This window comes from Amblyomma mixtum, chromosome 1, assembly GCF_055824585.1.
Source record: "Amblyomma mixtum isolate Tamu chromosome 1, ASM5582458v1, whole genome shotgun sequence".
Taxonomy (NCBI): Eukaryota; Metazoa; Arthropoda; class Arachnida; order Ixodida; family Ixodidae; genus Amblyomma; species Amblyomma mixtum.
The window spans coordinates 13,985,075-14,004,877 of record NC_143012.1 but is presented as its reverse complement, the minus strand read 5'-3'; the positions used below and the strand labels follow the sequence as shown (position 1 = coordinate 14,004,877).

General features: G+C 47.9%; 1 protein-coding gene across 3 annotated transcripts in view; it reads right to left on the bottom strand.

Moving 5' to 3' along the window:
- LOC149365511 (uncharacterized) overlaps positions 1 to 19,803 on the bottom strand; it is a 255,271-nt gene that overhangs the window by 9,669 nt on the left and 225,799 nt on the right. The window contains exon 1 of one of the 3 annotated variants that reach the window (XM_089543174.1): positions 11,490 to 12,926. The exons of the other annotated variants lie outside the window; for them this stretch is intronic. The gene's annotated coding sequence lies outside the window, so the exon portion shown is untranslated. Of the gene's footprint in view, positions 1 to 11,489; positions 12,927 to 19,803 lie in introns of those variants that run through there. 3 annotated transcript variants of the gene reach the window in all.

Here is a 19,803-nt window from a genome sequence, read left to right as displayed (position 1 = left end):
CATGAACAGCTCAGAAACATCAGTAATTCACGCGCGGTGATCACTTCCAAGGGAATATTTCGTAACGGTCATATGTGATAACCTTTTGCGCGGCAAACTGTGTAGACAAAGAAAGAAAAAGCACGTGAAACCTTTACGTAATAACGATGGCGCAAACACCGCAGCTCATCGAGGCTGAAAAGCGGCAAGAACGCTGAATTTTCCACCGTAGCGTGGTTATGGCCCCGTTTTTTGCCTTCATCTTTCTGCATTTGGAGCCCAGTTTGCGGTTCACCCTGGCCGTGATTCGCGTATCCGTCTACGGCAAACTTTGGAGAGCACGACATTGGAAAAAACGAAGAACACAACCGAAACAAGGCGGCCTAAACACGAGTAAACACGAGTAAACGCGGTACTTAAACGACTTTCACATGTCGCACTTTTTCTTGCACCGACTACATATTTCCTCTACACGAAGGACTTCCGATAGAGAAAATTGAAACACTTGTGGCCACGACCACGAAACGCTGCGGTATAACTCGATATCTTTAAAATTTAAATAAATTGAATTTACGTCACCAGAACAACTGGAAGGATTTCTGATCAAAAAGTGCTTTTGCAGCTTCACGAGGCCCGGAAAAGCGTTAGAGAGCAGTGACATCGACATGTTAGGTAATGTACTGTCCGGGACAAAAGTGGTATACTCAACGCGGCGGGAGCCGGAGCAACGGAAAACTGCGCTGCAACGCCATCCACAGGCAGCATCTGGGATCGAGACAGCCAATGCATGACCTTTACTATCAGCAGGCATGCCGCTTGGTTCGTTTCAATGTTTCGTGCTCGACAAAATGCCACACTTTTCCGTTGCACCGGCTCCGCCGCGTGGTGTATACCACTTTTGCCCCCGATATTACATAATACACGAGACATGTGCATGAAAAGAGGAAAACGAAATTCACATTATAAAATACAGACAAAAACGGAGCGAATAACGGAATTGTGGGATGAAAACTAGCACTTCTAATACGCCTGTCACATGGGCAGCTTCAATGCTGATCGAGTCAATGGACATCGAACTCAGTGGGGATCGGCCAGAGCAACACGACGGTTCTCAATGACCACTGAACTCGAAGGATATCGACTCAATGGAGGTTCGCGAATGGCCGCTGGAATCTAAAGGGTCATTGAGAACAACCTCGCACTCACTATACGCAACCTCACCACTCGCCATAAAAACAGCACATAGAAACTCGAAATAAAGAATAATACCTTATGATTTAATTGAAAAATTTTAGACTACATTAGCCAGTACATCAACTAATTTTTAGATGGTAGTCAAAATGACAGCTCCGCAGAATGTCCGACGGTCAAATGTAAAAAAAAAAACCTACGCCGTTCTTGTGCAGCGTCACGGTTTCTCTTTTTGTCGCCTCATATAGCGCACATTTCGACAACCGAGATAAAGGAGTGCCCCACAATGCTGCAACGGTAGCAGCCATGAACACGACAAAGACGGTCACTGATCTGTGGCAGCTTCGCCGCCGAAAAGTGAATGCTTGGAACTGAAACGAAGTGCGCATCGCTGCCGGTCGTCACCCGCCATCGCTGATTCTAGATTGTACCCAACTGTGAAGTATTTGAATAGCTTTTTCAAAAAAAAAAATTGTTAGTTAAAATAGCATTCACTCGAACATTCAGCTCGTTTTATTCAGCTTCCCTTCGTTTTTTTTTTTTAGTGTTGCTACCCTTGCATCATCTGTCTGATTCCATGCTTACTACTCAATCATCACTGAAATGCTTCTCGAGAACCAGCACGGATTCCGGCAAAACCGATCATGCCAGTCACAACTCTTTGAGCTTGTGACTGACCTTCATCAATCAATACACATGTCTCATCTCACAGACGCCATTTTTATTGACTTTAGAAAAGCTTTTGACCGTGTTGCCCACAAACGCCTACTGCTAAAGACCCGAAATTTACAGCTCGACGACAAAACAACTACATGGATCGAGCAATTCTTAACCGATCGTTACCAGTCGGTCAAAATTGAGAACCTGATTTCTAAACCCACTCGCGTATTATCCGGTGTCCCGCAGGGCTCAGTATTAGGGCCATTACTTTTTCTAATTTATATAAACGACATAGCCTCTAATATTACTTCATCAATACGGCTTTTCGCAGATGACTGCGTAATATACAGGCAGATAACCACCCCGGCTGATGCACTAGCTCTCCAATCAGATCTAACAGAACTAACTGAATGGTGTTCAACGTGGCAGATGGATATTAATGTCAGTAAAACTAAGCATGTAAGATTCTCTAGCGTAGCAGAAACATCACAGAATAATTACCGGTTAAATAATAGTGGAATTGACTCCGTGTCGTGTATAAAATATCTGGGAGTGTTTTTCAGTCAGAACTTAACCTGGGATGCTCACATTGAATATATAACTAATAAAGCCTTTAAAAAAATTGGTCTCTTGAAACGCCGTTTACCCCTTGCGAACGCTGAAACACGGCACAGCGCTTATACAACGCTTATCAGGTCATCTATTGAATACGCTTCTGTTATATGGAACTCCTCCCACGCGATTCTTACAAATGCTGTAGAAGCAGTACAAAATAAAGCCGTCAGATTCATACTGTCATCCTACTCACGTCATCAAAGCGTATCAGCAATGAAGCAAGCCATGAATCTTCAACCTCTTGCTACACTAGAAAGTTCGCCCGGTTGTCATTATTTCACACCTTATACTATAGCGAAACGCCATTCTCCCGAAATCATATCTTTCCTGCACCTCATTGTTCAGCTCGCCTGGATCATGCGCATAAGGTACGTCCGATTTTCGCTCGCACACTAAAATATCAGAAGTCGCCGCTGGTTTTGTCAATAAATGAATGGAACTCATTGCCATCCAGCATTGTCGGCCATACTGAATTATCATCTTTTCAAACAGCTTTACTAACATTTTTGAACACGGAAAATGCATCATAGAGTGCTAGATGATTCACCGTATCCGTGACTTTTTGGCGGGCCTTTTTTTGCTGAACAGCTCCGGAGCCTCTTTTGTGTGCCATTGTATTTTTAGTTACTTATTTTGCCCTAATTATTACTCATTTGTTTGAACGTGTTGAATTTTGCGGTTTCAATGTGCTATACTGCACTTAACCAAATGTTACCCAAACTCTGCCTTCTGTATATTTACCATCATTTGTTATGAGTTGATTTGTTATGTGTGCTTTCTTTTAATCATTCCCCCCCCCCCCCCCCCTATGTAATGCCTCTCTCTTCTGGGTCTTTGGGGTAAATAAATAAATAAATAAATTTGCCGTGCATCCGGATGGCCCTCGAAAATTTCTATGGCCATTTGGCTCAGTGGGCACTGAGGTTGCCCGTGTGACACGGGTATGTGTTTACTTAATATAATAACATACGCAAGTAGGAAATAAACACATGTAGCAGATTCACGCAGATGTAGTAGATGTTCACTAGTCTATAGCTTACGCCTACGATTTGCGACAAATTATTGCGCATTTACTCTGTTATTCTCTTAACGGGAGCTTCCATAGAAGCTCATGTGTGGAGCACATAGAGCTCACAGAAGCGCATATACGGGGCTGTCGACTTCGTTACCAACTTCCGCCTACCCATCCTAGGTAACCTGGTTGAAGCGGATAACTGAGCCCCCTACGTACGCCGTTACATACGCAGCGAACCCAGCACCGTAGCCGTGTACAGGGTAAACAACGTAGTTCTTCCGTGAGCACCTAATTTGCGCATTTTATGGCTAATCGCGCCGAAATCGGGCAAAACAAAAATTGTCCACACGAATGACACTGGGGAGGATGTCGACTTATATTTCGCCAAAAAAGTAAGTCTCTAAGAAGAGGACATTAAATTGTAACTCCTGTCTTCAAAATATATTTAGTATGAACTAACGCTGCAAGCTGGAATTCGTGACTGCTCGTTATATCTTTTTCGCAATACCCGCGGCGACGGCCATGCAGTGTGAACGGGTTTCATCGTACTTGCACCCAAGCCCACCGTTGCTTCAGAAGTGTGGCCATTTGAGTCTAATGGTATGCGTTTTCACGAACAAGAAATGGCGCAAAAAAAAAAAAAAAACAGTGGAAGCCAGCGAGCAACTATGTCTCTTCCACCGTCGTCTTTCGCGCCATTTATTGTGCGTGAAATGCACTGTCGCGTCCACAGCGCAACAAAGAATTTTAGCGTAGCTACAGTGCACTGTAGCGTAACGTATACTAGTCAGCCGCCAACAAGCATGCACACATGACGCCGATGTTAGGGTGCCGGTACCTGGCGCCATCTATCCGTGGTGACTGGCGGCTGGCGGCCGCAGTAACGGCTCGCCAGCTGTATTGTCCTTGATCCAGTGCCTGTAATACGCGTGCAGAATACCACAGCGTGAAACGAGGAGTTTGACACTCCGACCTACTTCGGGAAATTTATAGTGCCCGCGAAATATTCCCGTCAGACGCATTCGCGACATAATGATCTCACGAAAATTAAAACAATTACAGTATATACCGGATGTATCCCCACATAACCCGTGCAGTTTTAAATAAAGGCTATTTTTCGTCAAAGCATTTTCAGCGGTGTAGTACATCAGAAGAGAGCTGAAACCTGCTTAACTAGCAGGCTGGTTAAATAATGTTGAAAAGTTAGCTTTTTAACTCGTACAGTTAGGCTCCTTAATTATTGAGAGGCGTGTAGCCCAACGTAAGTAATATTCATATCATGATGAAAATTTGTGGGCGCGAACAAACAAAAGGCAGCGAAGAAACCACAGGGCAAGCGCCTTTTTAGCAACTAGTTTAACGGGAAGGCAACAAACACTTAAATATGAAAAGATATCACAAGTAGGTACAGATAAAAACAGTAAAGATTCCATGTTATGACTGAACAAACTCAAAATTTACGCAGATAACTTATTTCCTTTTTCGTGAGCGATACTGACGGCTTACTCACGCAATTACCCTGCGAGGCAATGTGGAAAGCTTCCATCACCTCCCTGATTCTTTGTTCAGGGTGATGGAATAGAACCTCTGTTGCCACAAAGATAGGCCGGCAATTATTGCATTCTTGGAGGTGTTCCCTCACCCCTGAGGCACTGCCATTGCTGTGCTCTTTAAGGCGAATGTTCAAACAACGCCCAGTCTGCCCTATGTAGACCAGACCACAGAGAAAAGGGATCTTGTACACCACTCCTGTTTCACAGCGCACAAACGGAGCCCGGTGTTTGACTGTGCATGCGCGGGAAATACGGTCAACCTTTTCCGCCTTTTTTTGTACAAGGGGGCATAGTCTACCTAATTTCAAAGGAGCGGATAAGGCTACTTTGACATCATATCTTTTTGCCACGTGTCTTAGGTCATGTGATAAGCGGTGGATGTAGGGAATGACCGCATGCTGGTCTACATAGGGCAGACTGGGCGTTGTTTGAACATTCGCCTTAAAGAGCACAACAATGGCAGTGCCTCAGGGGTGAGGCAACACCTCCAAGAATGCAATAATTGCCGGCCTATCTTTGTGGCAACAGAGGTTCTATTCCGTCACCCTGAACAAAGAATCAGGGAGGTGATGGAAGCTTTCCACATTGCCTCGCAGGGTAATTGCGTGAGTAAGCCGTCAGTATCGATCACGAAAAAGGAAATAGGTTATCTGCGTAAATTTTAAGTTTGTTCAGTCATAACATGGAATCTTTGCTGTTTTTATCTGTACCTACCTGTGATATCTTTTCATATTTAAGTGTCTGTTCCCTTCCCATTAAACTAGTTGTGAAAAAGGCGCTTGTCCTGTGGTTTCTTCCCTGTCTTTTGTTTGCTCGCGCCCACAAATTTTCATCATGAACAACCTACAACTAGCCCAGCTTTCCATTCTGCTGAACTATATTCATATCAGTTGATAGAATTTCGAAAACGCAGCTAACTTTCGCGCTGTGTCCAAACAAATTTTGGCCATTTCGCCCAGTTTAGTGAACTGGATGGGGATGCTTTGCCTGCAAGCTTCTCGGAAGCGGAGTCTGGCGCGATGTAGCCACTATTTTCTTGGGCCACAGCGCTGACTGTAACTGCGTTTTCGAAATCCTAAAAGCTGATATGGATATTAATTAAGGTGGGCTACAATTCTCTCAATAAATAAGGAGACTAACAGTAATAGTTATAAAGTCAACGATTAAATTTTAGTTAACCAGCCAACTAGTTAGCACGTCTTAGCTATATTACGATCCGCTACACCGCTGAAAAGGCTGTGGCTGAAAAGTCAGTCTACTAACTAAAAAAAACCCTATATTTATAAATTCTAGAAGACCTTAGTGCACCTGTGTGTGGTCTATGCTGCTCTCCAGGTGAAGGCTACATCTTGAAAGCCTGACAGATTTTCCCGATGCTCGCGAGCTCCTCAGTGCGGAGACAGACGTATACTCCGCGAAAATGCGGTCCATGTAATGTAGCATTTACATGTATCGTCACAAGTCCACGACCAAGTTGGTTTGCTTCTGTTTCATTTAAGGGCGTTCGTTTTCCATCACCAGTGCTCCAAATCTCTCACCAGTGAGATCAACTGTCGTCCTCATCCCATCGAAGCATACGGCGACGACCAGCGGGGCTGAGCAGGCCCACTACAAGAGTTGCAAGCGAATCTCTTGGGCTGTATACCTTTGACACAGGCTGTATACGTCGCCATCAGGAGCAAATGGCGTGTACAGAAATGGCAATCGTGAACAAACCAACCTTGTGACCACGTACCAAAGTGAGGCTTCAGCAATGCCACCTCTCAAACATGCCAACACAGCTCGCTCATTTCGTCTGCAACACGCAGCCCCACGGGAGGGCGTCAAGCGTGGTATACCGCGACGGGGAAATAAGCATTTACGGTGTTTTGCATCCAGCAATAACCCTTGCAGAAAGTTCAAAAGGCATTCCACACGTTGCCTATGGACTGCTAAAGAAAAATGCGCCTCCTACAGTTTGCCTGTGGACTGCCCCAAAAAATTTGGAAGGGAATGTACACCTCCTACAAACTGCCTAAAGAAAATCTTGAAGGTAATACGCACCTACAGTTTGCCTATGGGCATCCTAAAGAAAATTTTGCAGGCAATATGCACCTTCTTCAGATTGAGCCGCTGCGGTGGCTCAGTAGTTAAGGCACTCGGCTGCTGACCCCAAAGACGCGGGTTGCATTCCGGCCGCGCCGGTCGAATTTCGATCTAGAGGCCCGTGTACTGTGCGATGTGAGTGCACGTTAAAGAACCCCAGGTGGGCGAAATTTCCGGAGACCTTCACTACGGCGTCCCTCATAGCCTTAGTCGTTTTGGGACGTTAAACCTCCATAAACCATCCTAAAGTTTGCCTATGAACTGGCTAAAGAAAATTTCGCAGGGAATATGAACCTCCTGTAGTTTGCAGTTTGCCTAGCGCTTGTCCCGTTCGTCTCCTGTCCCTTGTCAGTTTTTGTCGCGCTACAAACATCCCCTCAAGCAAAACGAACCAACTCGCCCAGCAAAAAGTTTTATTGCCTATGAAGTTCCTAAAGAAAATTTTGAACGGAATATTCGCCTCTTCCACTGTGCTACTGCCCCGCGACAGAGAACAAAGGCGGTGCAGGTCTTCGTGAAGTAGTGAAAGTCGTGGACAGTCACAATCGATCACGCAACTCTGCCTTCCAAACGTCGCTTCGTAGCTGCACAGAAATTGGATTGAAATCTATTTTTCCCGAGCACCCCAAGGATATTGCGGAGGTACGTGCAACGTTCTGAAATTCGCGGCAATATGAAAAATAAAAACGTCATGGGCATTAAACATACCGTTACTCTGCAACTTCATTACAACTTCGACAACAAAAACAACTCAGTAACTTTGCGTGACAAGTGAACAATGTCCTTTAACAGCGAGGAGCTCTTTAAGGGACATCATCCGGGAAAGCCCTCAGTGCAGTGAGTCGCTTCATGAGTAGAAGACGGCGCGAATTCTCGCCACTTGCATTTACTATCAGCTTACACATTACAGACTAACTCAAAAACAAGACAATAGCCAAAGATCCCCATCTAAGACAGCTTCTCGCTGAATTGGCTAAATTCTTTTTTTTTTTTTCGAAGTAGGTCTCGTCTCGATGTATAGTATTCACGATATGCATTTCTAAATTCATTGGAGAAATGACCAGTTTCGCTCTTCTTTTCAAACAGCAGCTACCTTTATCCCATTTCTCTGTATAAAGCATCGAAATATTTCCAGTGAGGGCTTGTCCGTAAGGCCACTGACACCGACGAAAAGGGTTCTCACTGCTGTGGATAAGCTTACCAATGTACTCATACCGCATTGCGTGCGTTAGAAGTGCAGCATTCGTCACGTTCTAAGCAAGCGTTGCATGCGTTAGTAAATGCTCCTCTTCTGTTCCTGCCCTGCCTCCGGCAATTTTGTGTTTTGCGGTCGTGTTGGTATGCTAACTCCATCTTTTCTCTCCTTGGTTGATCATGGCTGCAGTTAACACACAAAACGCGCTGAAGGGCTGCAGTTCTTTTTCTTTTCTCGTGTCTCGCGGCAGCCCATGTAACAAAAATTCAATAAAATAACGGTCAGCTGAGGCGTATGAACGTTCATTACTGTCCAGCCAAAAGTCCACGGAGAATTTTTCGGCGTTCTGGCGTCCCGTGACGCAAGGATTGAGACTGACTGATTGGTTTTTATTTTCGAACACTCATTACAGAGGCACGACTGCACTAACATCTGGATCCCTAGCTAAAAGATAGTTGGTATTCATGCGACCAAGTTCCTTTAGTAGTAAATCACAGGCATAACAAAAATTACTTGCATACATATCGATGCATAAGGCTTAAGCAATGCAGTAGAAAAATCGATTACCTTTTTTTCAATGACACTCCTATGTAGACAGTAAATATATGCGTCAAAATAAAAGAACAACAACAAAAAGAACGACGGAAAGAAAGATAGTTTAACGCTTACACGTGTAGCACTGGATGTGAATGTAACCAGCGAATTCTCAGGGCCATGCGTACGATTGCCTCGTGGAGAACAGCATGCATATATAGCCTTTGCGATTCACGGAGGTTATCGTGGTCTGCTGGCCGCGCCTTGACAAGTTGCTGGCTGAACGAAGGCCATCGCCACCATATCTCTTCGACGCGTAGTGATTTTCTGACACGGTCAAAACAGTTTCAGACGAAACCCGCCATTTGCGTATAAAAAAAGAAATAAATTTGCCGCCCAAAAACAGTTTGCGAAGACCTCAAGAAAGACAATTAGTGTTGAATCGCAAGTCACCGGCCGAAAAAATACTACAGGCTTGCACAAAAAATTTTCACAAAGCGTCACAACGGTCGGAAATTGTGTCACTTAAGCACCAGGAGCAATGAAATAAGCACCAGAGGGATTGTATGAGAACAAATTTGTTTTTCGAAGGTGCACACGATGCTAGAAATTGGCAGCATAGAAGAAAGGAATGATAATATTACGCGTGACAATATCTGTCCACATGAGACGTGCTTCCAAATTCACCACTTTGAGAAATATAATCTGATGGAGGCAAAATGCAAAGGCGCCCGTGTGCTGTGCGATGTCAGTGCACGTTAGAGATCCGCAGGTGGTCAAAGTTATTCCGGAGCCCTCCAGTACGACATTCCTTTCTTCTCTAACTCCCTTCTTTATCCCATCCCTTACGAGGCGGTTCGAGTGTCCACCGAAATGTGAGACAAATACTGCGCCATTTCCTTTCCTGAAATACCAATTCTCAATATAGTCTACTGTGTTCGCTATATCTAACGTTAAAGAGCACCCAAGTTGCAGTTTGAATACTGCTAAAGTCGTTTGAAACAAAATAAATCATTGCTAGCTTGCGTAATCAAAGAAAAAACCTCCCTGCGAGTTCGGTAAGTACACAAATGCGTACGCAGCGTCTGGAAGAGGAGTCAGGCACTTCCCTTTCCTTGTACGAGTGGAAGAGAAATGCGATCCGGAATTTATTCCGATGAGAGACCGCCTTAACAAAGATGCGCTCAAAAATTTTAACAGCGTTTATGTTTTTTTGTAAGTAAAAGCCTTTTCCCACAATTTTACTGTCACAACAAACCATTAAAATTCGACACGAACATGAAGCACGCGTGTCAAGCAAAACAGTGGTATATGTCTTTAGGTTTAGTATTTCGAGCTTGAAAACTGCTTGTTAGGAGGAAAATCTATTAGGTATTACGACACACTAACACACTTGCTTCCATATGCGTTGGCTTCTCAGTGCGCGCGAAAATCGCTCTGAAATGGCGGCGGCGCGATGAAGTTCGTTCACGTCGAGTGAAGCGAGTTCGCCAAACTCACTTCGAAGCAAGTTTGTACAGCAGCCAGTGATTCTAAAATTGACCCTGTGACACTGCGCCAATGGCAATAAGGCTAGTGTCACCTTTTGAAAGTGATATCAAGTCAAGTTTGCCCGTGTGACATTGGGTATATAAAGCAGCGTCTCCTGCAGTGGTTTAGATTAGAGTCAAATGACTTGTGGCTAGAGAACTGACGTGCTAGCTACGCGAAAGTTCCCGGAGAACGTTAAAACATTCACAGTTGCCACTGGATACAGGAAGGGCCATAGAAGATGGGGAGAAGCAAACTACGGTGTGAAACCGAGGCACCAATGCCGCATTGCATTCGTGCGCTGTGGCGTCGGTGCATCTGTTTCATTGTAAATTAAAATAATATCAGTTTTTTTTTCCTTCCAACAGTCATTCCTTGGTACCGCGTCTGGACTTACCATGCCCATCATTAACGGCGGTTCCGAATTATCGCGACCGACATCATGCAGCTGTATTCCACACGTAGCCGTTTTGGTTTGCTTATCAGCTGCGTAGTGGAGTTCTTACGGCACACTTAAACTCCAAAAGACCTCGAAAGGTGAACAGAAGGGTTCTTCTTACCTAACTCCACTACATGGTTAAAAAAAAATAAAAACCTCATTGCCGGGCTACTTTATGTAAAGACTGTACCGTTGGCCGGTACGCGAGGTTTAACGTGTTGAACATGGGCTATGAGAAACGCTGAACCGGTAGGCGGCTCCGTATCAATGCTGATCACAACCTGGGGATGTTCTAAGAGCACTCCCTCTCCATGACAGACGGGCGTTTTTTTTTTCTTTTTTAATTTCGTCACGTAGGTATTCTAAACCACTGCACACAACCACCGGTGTTATACCATAACTGACGAGCTCCCGACATCCAAAGACCGCTCGATGCAGCAGGGAGACCACCCGCTTTACGGGCTTTCACGTAATTAGTCAGGCGACCTCCAGTTAGCCTTTATCTACAGCAGCGCTCCGACCAGTTTCAATCGTCCGGGCAAGGTTGCCGTCATGGCTGCAACTAGAAGTCGCCGGTGGCTGACGCGAGCCACGCATATTTAACGGAAATAAAAAGTCGTTAGTTTCAACCCTCGCCCTGAGTCATCCTCTGCCGTCTTCCAATGAAAAGGCTCCGCTGCAGCGTTTACTTACTATGAGGGCGCAGCGTGCTCAGGTGAACAGCGAATGAATCACGCCTCTGCCAAACCGACGTCAGTGGATCTCGTGCGGAGCGACGCCTCCCGGGCGTTCCTGCCTCAGCTGATGGACGGCCGAAACCCGCGGCAACGACGACACGACGACTCCGTCGACAGCTGTCGCCGGCGACGACAACACTTGTCCGCCAACAACGCGAGCGTCGACGACCAAATCAACGAGGTGCGAAGAAGGACACAATCGCGACACGGGCACTGTTACAAACACCACCGACTCGGCGACACCCTCGGAGCACATTTTCCCAACGTCGCCGCCGTCCTTCCTCTCGTAACGGGACTCGAAGAGGCGAGACAAGCGATATCCTGAGGCCACTGCGAGCAGCAGCAGTAGCGGCGGCGCCGTGTGGACGTCGTCACTTGGGGCACGACGCCATGTTACGAAAACCCCGCCGATATCGGTGGCTAGATTGCGTCTCCGATCGCAACGGGCGTTGCGGCAGCGCCGGTCTTTTTGACGTCGAGCGATACAGGACTGAACGGCGCTGCTTTTGCCGTAGGGCCGACCGCAAGCAAATACACGCTCTCACGCACGGTCACGCACACACACACACACACCACAATACAGACACGAGCGTGCGGAGAGCACACGCCGCTGAGCCGTCGGCGCGCGTGTGCGGCGGGCACACGCTCGACTCGATACGGACGCGTATCGCGTTGCTTAACACGCGCTCGGCGCCCGTGTGAAACGGCGATCTGTCGCCTTCGCGTCGCTGCGTCGTACTCGTCGGGGGGTGGAGTCTCGCTCGCACAGGGCGGAGGGGGGTGTTGTCCACAGAGGGAGAGAAGGACGACTACGCGCAGGACGAGGAGGAAGCGGCGGAGGAGAGTTCAGGAACAACAGCACGCTACACTCAGAGGCACGCGTCCTCCCCTCTCGCCACACTCACTCCCTCACACTGCTCCCGTTGTTTTCTTCCCTAGCACACACGCTCACCACACGGACGGAGAAGATGAAGATGCGGAGCTGGCGCCTTTCGACCACGTGGATGGAAGAGGATTCACGTCAGAGGAGCGCGACGGAAGCGATGCTGAACGGAGGGACGCCGATATCTCGGGAAGTCGACGGATAGACGCTGCGGCCGCGCGGACACAGCACAAACTAACACGCAACTGTCTGTCGGCTCGCTAACCGCCTTGCATCGTGCGACGGAGGAGCACGTCCGGTTGCGAGCGGGGCAGAAATGTGGACGGGTCCGCACCGCCTCGAAGAAGAGACGAGCACGGCTTCTCCGGCGGCGCTAGACTTCGCGCGGGTCCCCGCTGCCTGCCCCGCCACCAGCAAAGGACGACGACTACTGCCTCCGCAGCGAGCACGAGCGAGTGAGCGTGCGGCGGCAGAGGCAGAGAGCAGAACACGCGACATCGGTAATGGCGCCTCTCCTCTCCACAGCCGCTTGCGTTATAGCAGCCCGAGAGCGCTCTGTAACCGGCGCACCCTCTCCACTCAATCCACCCTTACCGCGCCGTGCACTCTCTCCTTCGCTCTTTCACTCGCTGGTTCTGTTTATTTCCCTCGTTTTATACACGCCGTTCCTCCTCGCCCAGTTTTCACCCTCTCCCTCCTCATTGGCATCCCCTACTCTACGGGGCTCCATTTTTACGAATAGGCATTTTGAAGGGAGCAGAGAGGAAAAACAGAAGGAAAAAAAGTTGGTGCAGCTATGAGAGAGGGAACATACGGACAGGCTAGTCATGAGGAGGAGGAGGAGAAGGTGAACCAATAGAGGGAAAGCGGAAACCGACAAATGCATGTCCGCGCACAACGAGGAAAGAAAGTAAATACAAAACACTGCTAGGCGATGTAGAATGAAAACGGAGAGCCACCGCGCCGCTTCGTGCGGGAAACGACGAACGAATAAATCAGAGGGCGAACCGAACGAATGACTGGATGAGGAGAGGGTGGACAGGGGGGAAGGGCTGGACGGACGCACCCGTTCTTTTTTTGTTGTTCTATTGTTTTTCCTTTGGTTCAGTACTAGACCCCTGCGCAGTGGTTTATTTCTTCCCTAACCACTGCCAACGTTAACCCGGCGTCGTTCCTGTTTTCATGACCCGTTTATGCGTGATGAACCCTGCGTTCTCTCCCTCACCTACAGACAGACCGAGAACCACCCTTATCCATCCACGTACTTATATATACAAATTTCCCCTTTCGCGAAGTCTACACCTCTCTGTCTAGCTGTGTGCAGCGCTCGTCCTCCTCACATTGTGTGTATTACACCCTCACCCTCTTCTGCCCGCCTCTGTACTTCGCGTGAACGGAAGGGACGAACAGAAACGAGCCTTTAGTGAATTTCTCCCTCTCTTTCCACAAGACAAAGGCGTGCAATCTTGCGAGAACGGGCGATAGGAACAAGAGAACGAGAATGTTTATTTTACGGGGAAAGAAAGGATCGGCTCAAACCCCGTGCTCTCCAAGTGCGGGGAGCCTCGCACATGCGAAAGTTGGGTGTATGTGCGCTCACGCGAAAAAACAAACAGCGCTTTATGTGCAAACATAAACAAGGCAGAAGGGCGGAGGCCGTTCGCCCCCTTCCCAGAGAGCCACCCAATACTCGGAATAAATCATTCGCGGTTCATTTATTGTTCCCGGATGCGCCCACTGGAACTCGGTAGCCGGAAAACGAGGGTGAGGGAAGGGTATGAGGAGGAGGAGGGTCACGGGCTGTGCGTGAGTATCATCGTTCAGCCTTTGAGCATAACTGCAATATCAGTGGAAGCTTTCCACAGAAACAAAAAGAAAGATTACATTGACGAATCACAGGTGGCGATATCTTATGCTAACGGGTTATAGGTGTAGAGTTGAAAAAACACATACACGCTGTTCGCAATAACCCTCGCGGTGAATGCAGAATTTGTGTCGTTTCTTTTTAATCTGCAAGGAATTCTCGGCACGCAGACTCACGGTACGGTCTGTGATGTTCCTCGCTTTTCTTGCATCTGCGCTTTAATGCATTTTTACTTCTTTTTATTCTCACCCTTGTTCATCTTGCCTTTTCCATCTCCCATTGGAGCGTAGTCCGGAATCCTCCTCTCATTACTCCCCCCTCTTTCCTTTCCTCGCCGCTTTATAATCATCCTCACCAGCCGAGTTCAGTAGACTCAGTACTCTACAGCGACGGAGATTTTGTCACACCAGCAAAGCGCCTCAAAAACAACTATAGATCTGTATAAGATCTGCATAGGCATCAAAACTGACGAGGTTCCTGTACAGCACCGTTAAATTGAGCAATGCGCGCAGACCACCCTCCGGTCACCACGAATGAAACGACTTGGCACTGACCAGTACGGCACCCAGCTGCAAATAAAGCGCACAGCGACTCCAACCAGCCGCTTTAGGCTAGACGACCGGCCGCGCAGTGCCGCTCGAGGCCATGCGCGGAACCCCTAACAAACGAGTCAGCCTCATCCAAGACAAGCCGGAACACCAGGCGAACTTTATGGCATCCTTCTCTTTTTTCTCCCTTTCCCTTCCCTCAAGACGCATACAGCCAGAAGGTCCGCTCGCATCTTACGGCGGAGCCGTCAAAGCAACAGTAATCCATATATCATACGGCCGGAGGGCAGGACGGTCTGCGCTCCCATAGCCGCTGCCTTTGTTTTCAAAGCGTCGAAGAAAAACGCAATAAAAAAGGAAATAGGAGGGAAATTCGAGAAAGAAAGAGAGACGGAAAGGAGAGGGGCGGAAAAAGAAAAGGATATTGACGAAAGAGAAACGAAAATAAAAAAAGATTCGAAACAGGACAACGTGGGAATAAAAATGGAACGAAGAAACGAATGGTGCGTAGCTGAGCGAAAAAGAAAGCAAGCTCTCTTCGGCGCCCAAGTGAGGCGTTTACCCTAGGCGCTGGCGGAGTCGAGGAGGTTGGGAATCTTCGAACAAGACGGTAGCATTGTGTGACCAGGCGCCAGTGAGAAAGAAGTAAGCGTTAACTAACGCACCAGGAGATGCCAGTGGTATCCAAAGCCGGCATTTAGTGCAGCTTAGCGACGCGTAATCCGCAGTCGAGTTGTTCATTGCTCGCCTCTACTGGACTGAGTCCGCTCCTTGTACAGACGCTGCAACGTGCAATCGAGGGATGTACACATTGGGCTGAAAATTGAGCCGTCTCAAATGCGGCAACTTAGAGGGAATCGTTACGCCTCGGTCAGGCCAGTGAATACGAATGAAAGAAGCGATGCTATCACCGTCACCAGCACCGTAATTCGAACACACCACATCACTTCACCATAATCAAGAACCAAACTTCGTCTACTGCAGGTCAAAGGCCTCTAACGCCGACCTTCAATTAACCCTGCCCTATGCCAGCTGCGACACCTCATCTCCACAAACACTTCCTAATCTCGACTCTCAGCCACTCCCTGCTATGCTTGTCTTCTCTTCAAATCGACTCTGTTATCCTAAGCGCTCTTTGGCTATCAGCTGTCATCGCTATACATGCTCAGCCCATGTCCACTTGCTCTCCATGATTTCAGCCAGGCTATCATTAACTCGTATTCATTGCCTGGGTCATTATGACCATGCTTATCACTTCCTCGTTCAGTATGGGATGAAGTCGCTTAGTTCTCACTGGGATGAGCAAACAATGGGCGAAAGGTCACTAAACCCTTGTTTTTCTTTTTCTATATATATTTCCGAAGAAATGAAAGCAGCTCGAGTTTTCTGCCCGTCTACTTCTCTTCTGGTAGGAAGCTATCAAACTCAGAAGTGAGGCTGCTATCTCGTAACTAAACATGAATAGGTGCAATCGAGGGGCAGATGCTTGACAGGCCCAAGTCGCCCGCTTATCGGGATAGGTGGTCGGTAACGGCTTCTATATGCAGTCCTATATGTTTTATCCAAGATTTCGAAAAAATCTTTTCGTCGAGGCTTCTCAGACACGGCTGGCTGACTTGGCCATTTCATTCATTCATTCATTCATTCATTCATTCATTCATTCATTCATTCATTCATTCATTCATTCATTCATTCATTCATTCATTCATTCATTTTATTTATACGTAAAGCGGAGCAGGAGCTATGGGCTCCAGGCCAAGGCTCTTGCTACAGGTGGCAAAATCGACACATAGCACAAACTTGTACACTCGTGAGCAATATCAGAGGCGACAAACCTTTCCCACAAAATTGAGTATTTTCTGGTTATTTCTCCCCTAAATTTGAGAATGACTTTTGTGTATTACACTCATAGTTACACTCATTAAACGCCAAGGGGAAAACTAGTTGCGAATAGAAAAAAACTGTCACTCATATTTATGGAACAACCAATAGTACTGTTCCCTTTCATATTGCTCACGACTGTACATAACAAAAGTACAGAACTATTGGACTGATTTTTTTTTTTGGAATGCAACATGGCCGAATACGAATCGAAATATTAAAATATAGAATAATCTGGTATATTTTTTATTATAACAAAAATATGTGCTTTCGTTTTATATTCAAGCATGAAATATCCGCACCAAGGGTCAATCAGATTTAGGCAAAGATCTCGCAGTTTCGCCAAAACACGGTCCACCGCCGGTAATCTATAGCAGTAAAGCGCCGATACAGGCAGGAGCCACTAGCCGACAAGGGTATCAAATCATTGACCTCTTAGTGCCAATACAGCAGTGGAACACCGCTGGCTCTGAGGATCCGCCCAGAGAAGTTGACAACGTTGCTTTCAATGGAACAATAGTTTACTTGTAACACCGTCATCAGACGGGCTGATGATAAAAAAGACGGCTACGCCAAGCACACGCGTCATAGGTGCCGGTACAGCGTACTGCGCTCTTTGTCATGTATACATTAGGCTGTAATTTGCGACAGAGAGTGCGTTTTTAGCCGTGTCATACTTACATTGAGCATCTGCTCACCAGATAAGCTGAATTATTTGCCTTCTCTCTGTCAACATTACAACAAATATATGTAATTATCGTGTGACTTAGACTAACACTAAACGTCGAGCGACTCTGTACACGCCGTCCCGCGCATAATATCATTTCGACCTCTCTTTACCACCGACATTCACGAAAACAATTGAAGTAGTTCTCACTAGTGACGTCATTGTGTTCGACCAGCCGGTTGTGCGTTATCGTGGCATGTTGCAGTGACGTCATGCGTAGCATCACTGCATGCGAACCAATCAGTTCAGCGCACTGCCGTGACATCACTACATGCTAACCAATCGCCACGGTGTCTAAAGACTGCGTAGAACTGGGAAACGTGTAATTGCAAGCCGCCAAAGAAGAAAGCATCGGCGTGAGACTGTCGGAAGGGCCCTGTTTATGCCTGGAATGGAAAAATCTCGCGCAATTTTCGCGTCGTTTACCCGAGACAACATCCTATATAATACAGCTTTCGCAATAAAATGCGAACGGCCGGACTCACAAACCGAGGAATGAGAGAAGAAAAGACGAAACGATGGAGTAGAAGGTCCCAAAGAAGGAGTGGGGGGGGGGGGGGGGGATTGTCGGCAGGCAGTGAATAGCCGAAAGGAATTTCAAACATCTTCGCTATACCCCACTACCTCGTCTCCGCAAGTTTTCTTCTCCACATCCTTCACAGCAGAGCGCGGTTAGTACCGCAGCGCCGTCCGTCCGTACGTCCGACTTCACAAACTTCATTCCGCACCGCCTCCTGCAGGCGGCGTGGCCGGCCGGTCGCTCTACGTGCGTGTGTGCGTGCGTGCGTGCGTGACGTATGCAAACGCGCCTCGTCTGGCGTTTACACAGGCGGCCGAAATGCCTGTGTGCCGTCTGTTGGAAACGGCGCGGCGGCGAACGGACTCGTCGTGGCATACAGAGAGACCGCAGCACCATCCGAGGAGGAACTGGCGGCGAGCGTCTGTTTAAAATCCGGTTTGAGGGTAAGAGGGACTTCGGGGGGGGGGGGGGGGGGGGGTGAAGGGGGGGGGGGACAGTGAAGTTGCCCGGGTGAAACAAAAGATGGGTATTCTTTTTCCCAATGCCCCCTCTCCCCCACAACATCTCCACTCCTCCATCGTCCCCCCATCTTTTTCTCCCTCCGTAAAGAACTCGGAAAAGATGAGCGAGAGATGAGATGTGGCGCCGTTGGAGAGGGGAGTGGGCAGAACGAGGAGAACAGAAACGTTAAGACGGTGAGATATGAAAAGGAACTTTCTCGGAAGATTGAGCCTCACAGTCCGGGGAGGGGGGGGGGGACTGGATTCGGATGGCGCGGAGGGCGGCAAGCTATAGCGCGCCGCTCTCAAAGATTGCGGACCCGTAACGCGTTCAAATCAAATTGAGAACGGTATTTCGGCGCTGGTTTGATCTTCGCCTACACCAGCGTGCCGCTAGGACGGCGAGAAGTTACGGAGGCCGCCGTAGAAGGAGAGTGCTTGAGGACTAGTAGGCTTGAAGGCGGACGTAATGAACTCAAGAGTCTCTGATGATGTGAAGAGTATGTGATGTAACGAGGACGCTGGCTTTAAACAAACGCCCCATGCCTGTACTACACTAGCCTAGACAGAAGACACGAAGAAAGGAAATCAAGAGTAGGAAATTGAATGGGCCGGAGGGGGGCAAGGGTGATGTGATGCTGATAACAGATAACCGACGGCATGTTAGGGTAACAGAGTGTTTGCCAAAGGAAAGCGATGACAGCTGAAGCCGGCACATAGACAGGAGGGGAGATGAGATTAGATTGGCTGGGTTATGATAGTGCCCAGCTCCATAGTAGGCGCCAAGATAGAGCGGTGGAGTGGTCTACTTTAGTTCACCTAAGAACTAGGATATGGAAGGATGTCCCTGGTCAAGCGTTTGCGCTGCAGTAGACGTAACCTGTTGGATGATGATGATGATGACGACGACGTCGACGTCGACGACGACGACGACCACTTCAGATAGAAAGCCTTCCAGCGCTTTTGGCACTGCCTTAAAAACAGCGTTAGAAGGAGTGCAAGGGAGCCAGTGGCAAGCAAGATGTGGTCGAAATTAGGACCGAGTTGCAAGAGACCGCGGATCACGCCTGGATCCGGAATTTATACGGATCAGGCACCACTACGCGTTCTCAATTGTGTCGGGTACCTTCGTGCGCGTCTCACTCCGAACACTGGCTGCGCTCCCAGTCTGCCGAATCTCGAGTGGAAGTGAGACGGAACGGAGAATACCATTCCCTGGGGAGTGGCTCGCATCCACTGTAGAGGACTCGCTCATATGTGAGCCCCTCATGTGGGTCCGTGGCGCCAACGCTTGACGGCAGCCGCCTAGAGAACATGTACAGCCTTTGTCAGAAGTTTAGAGCCCAG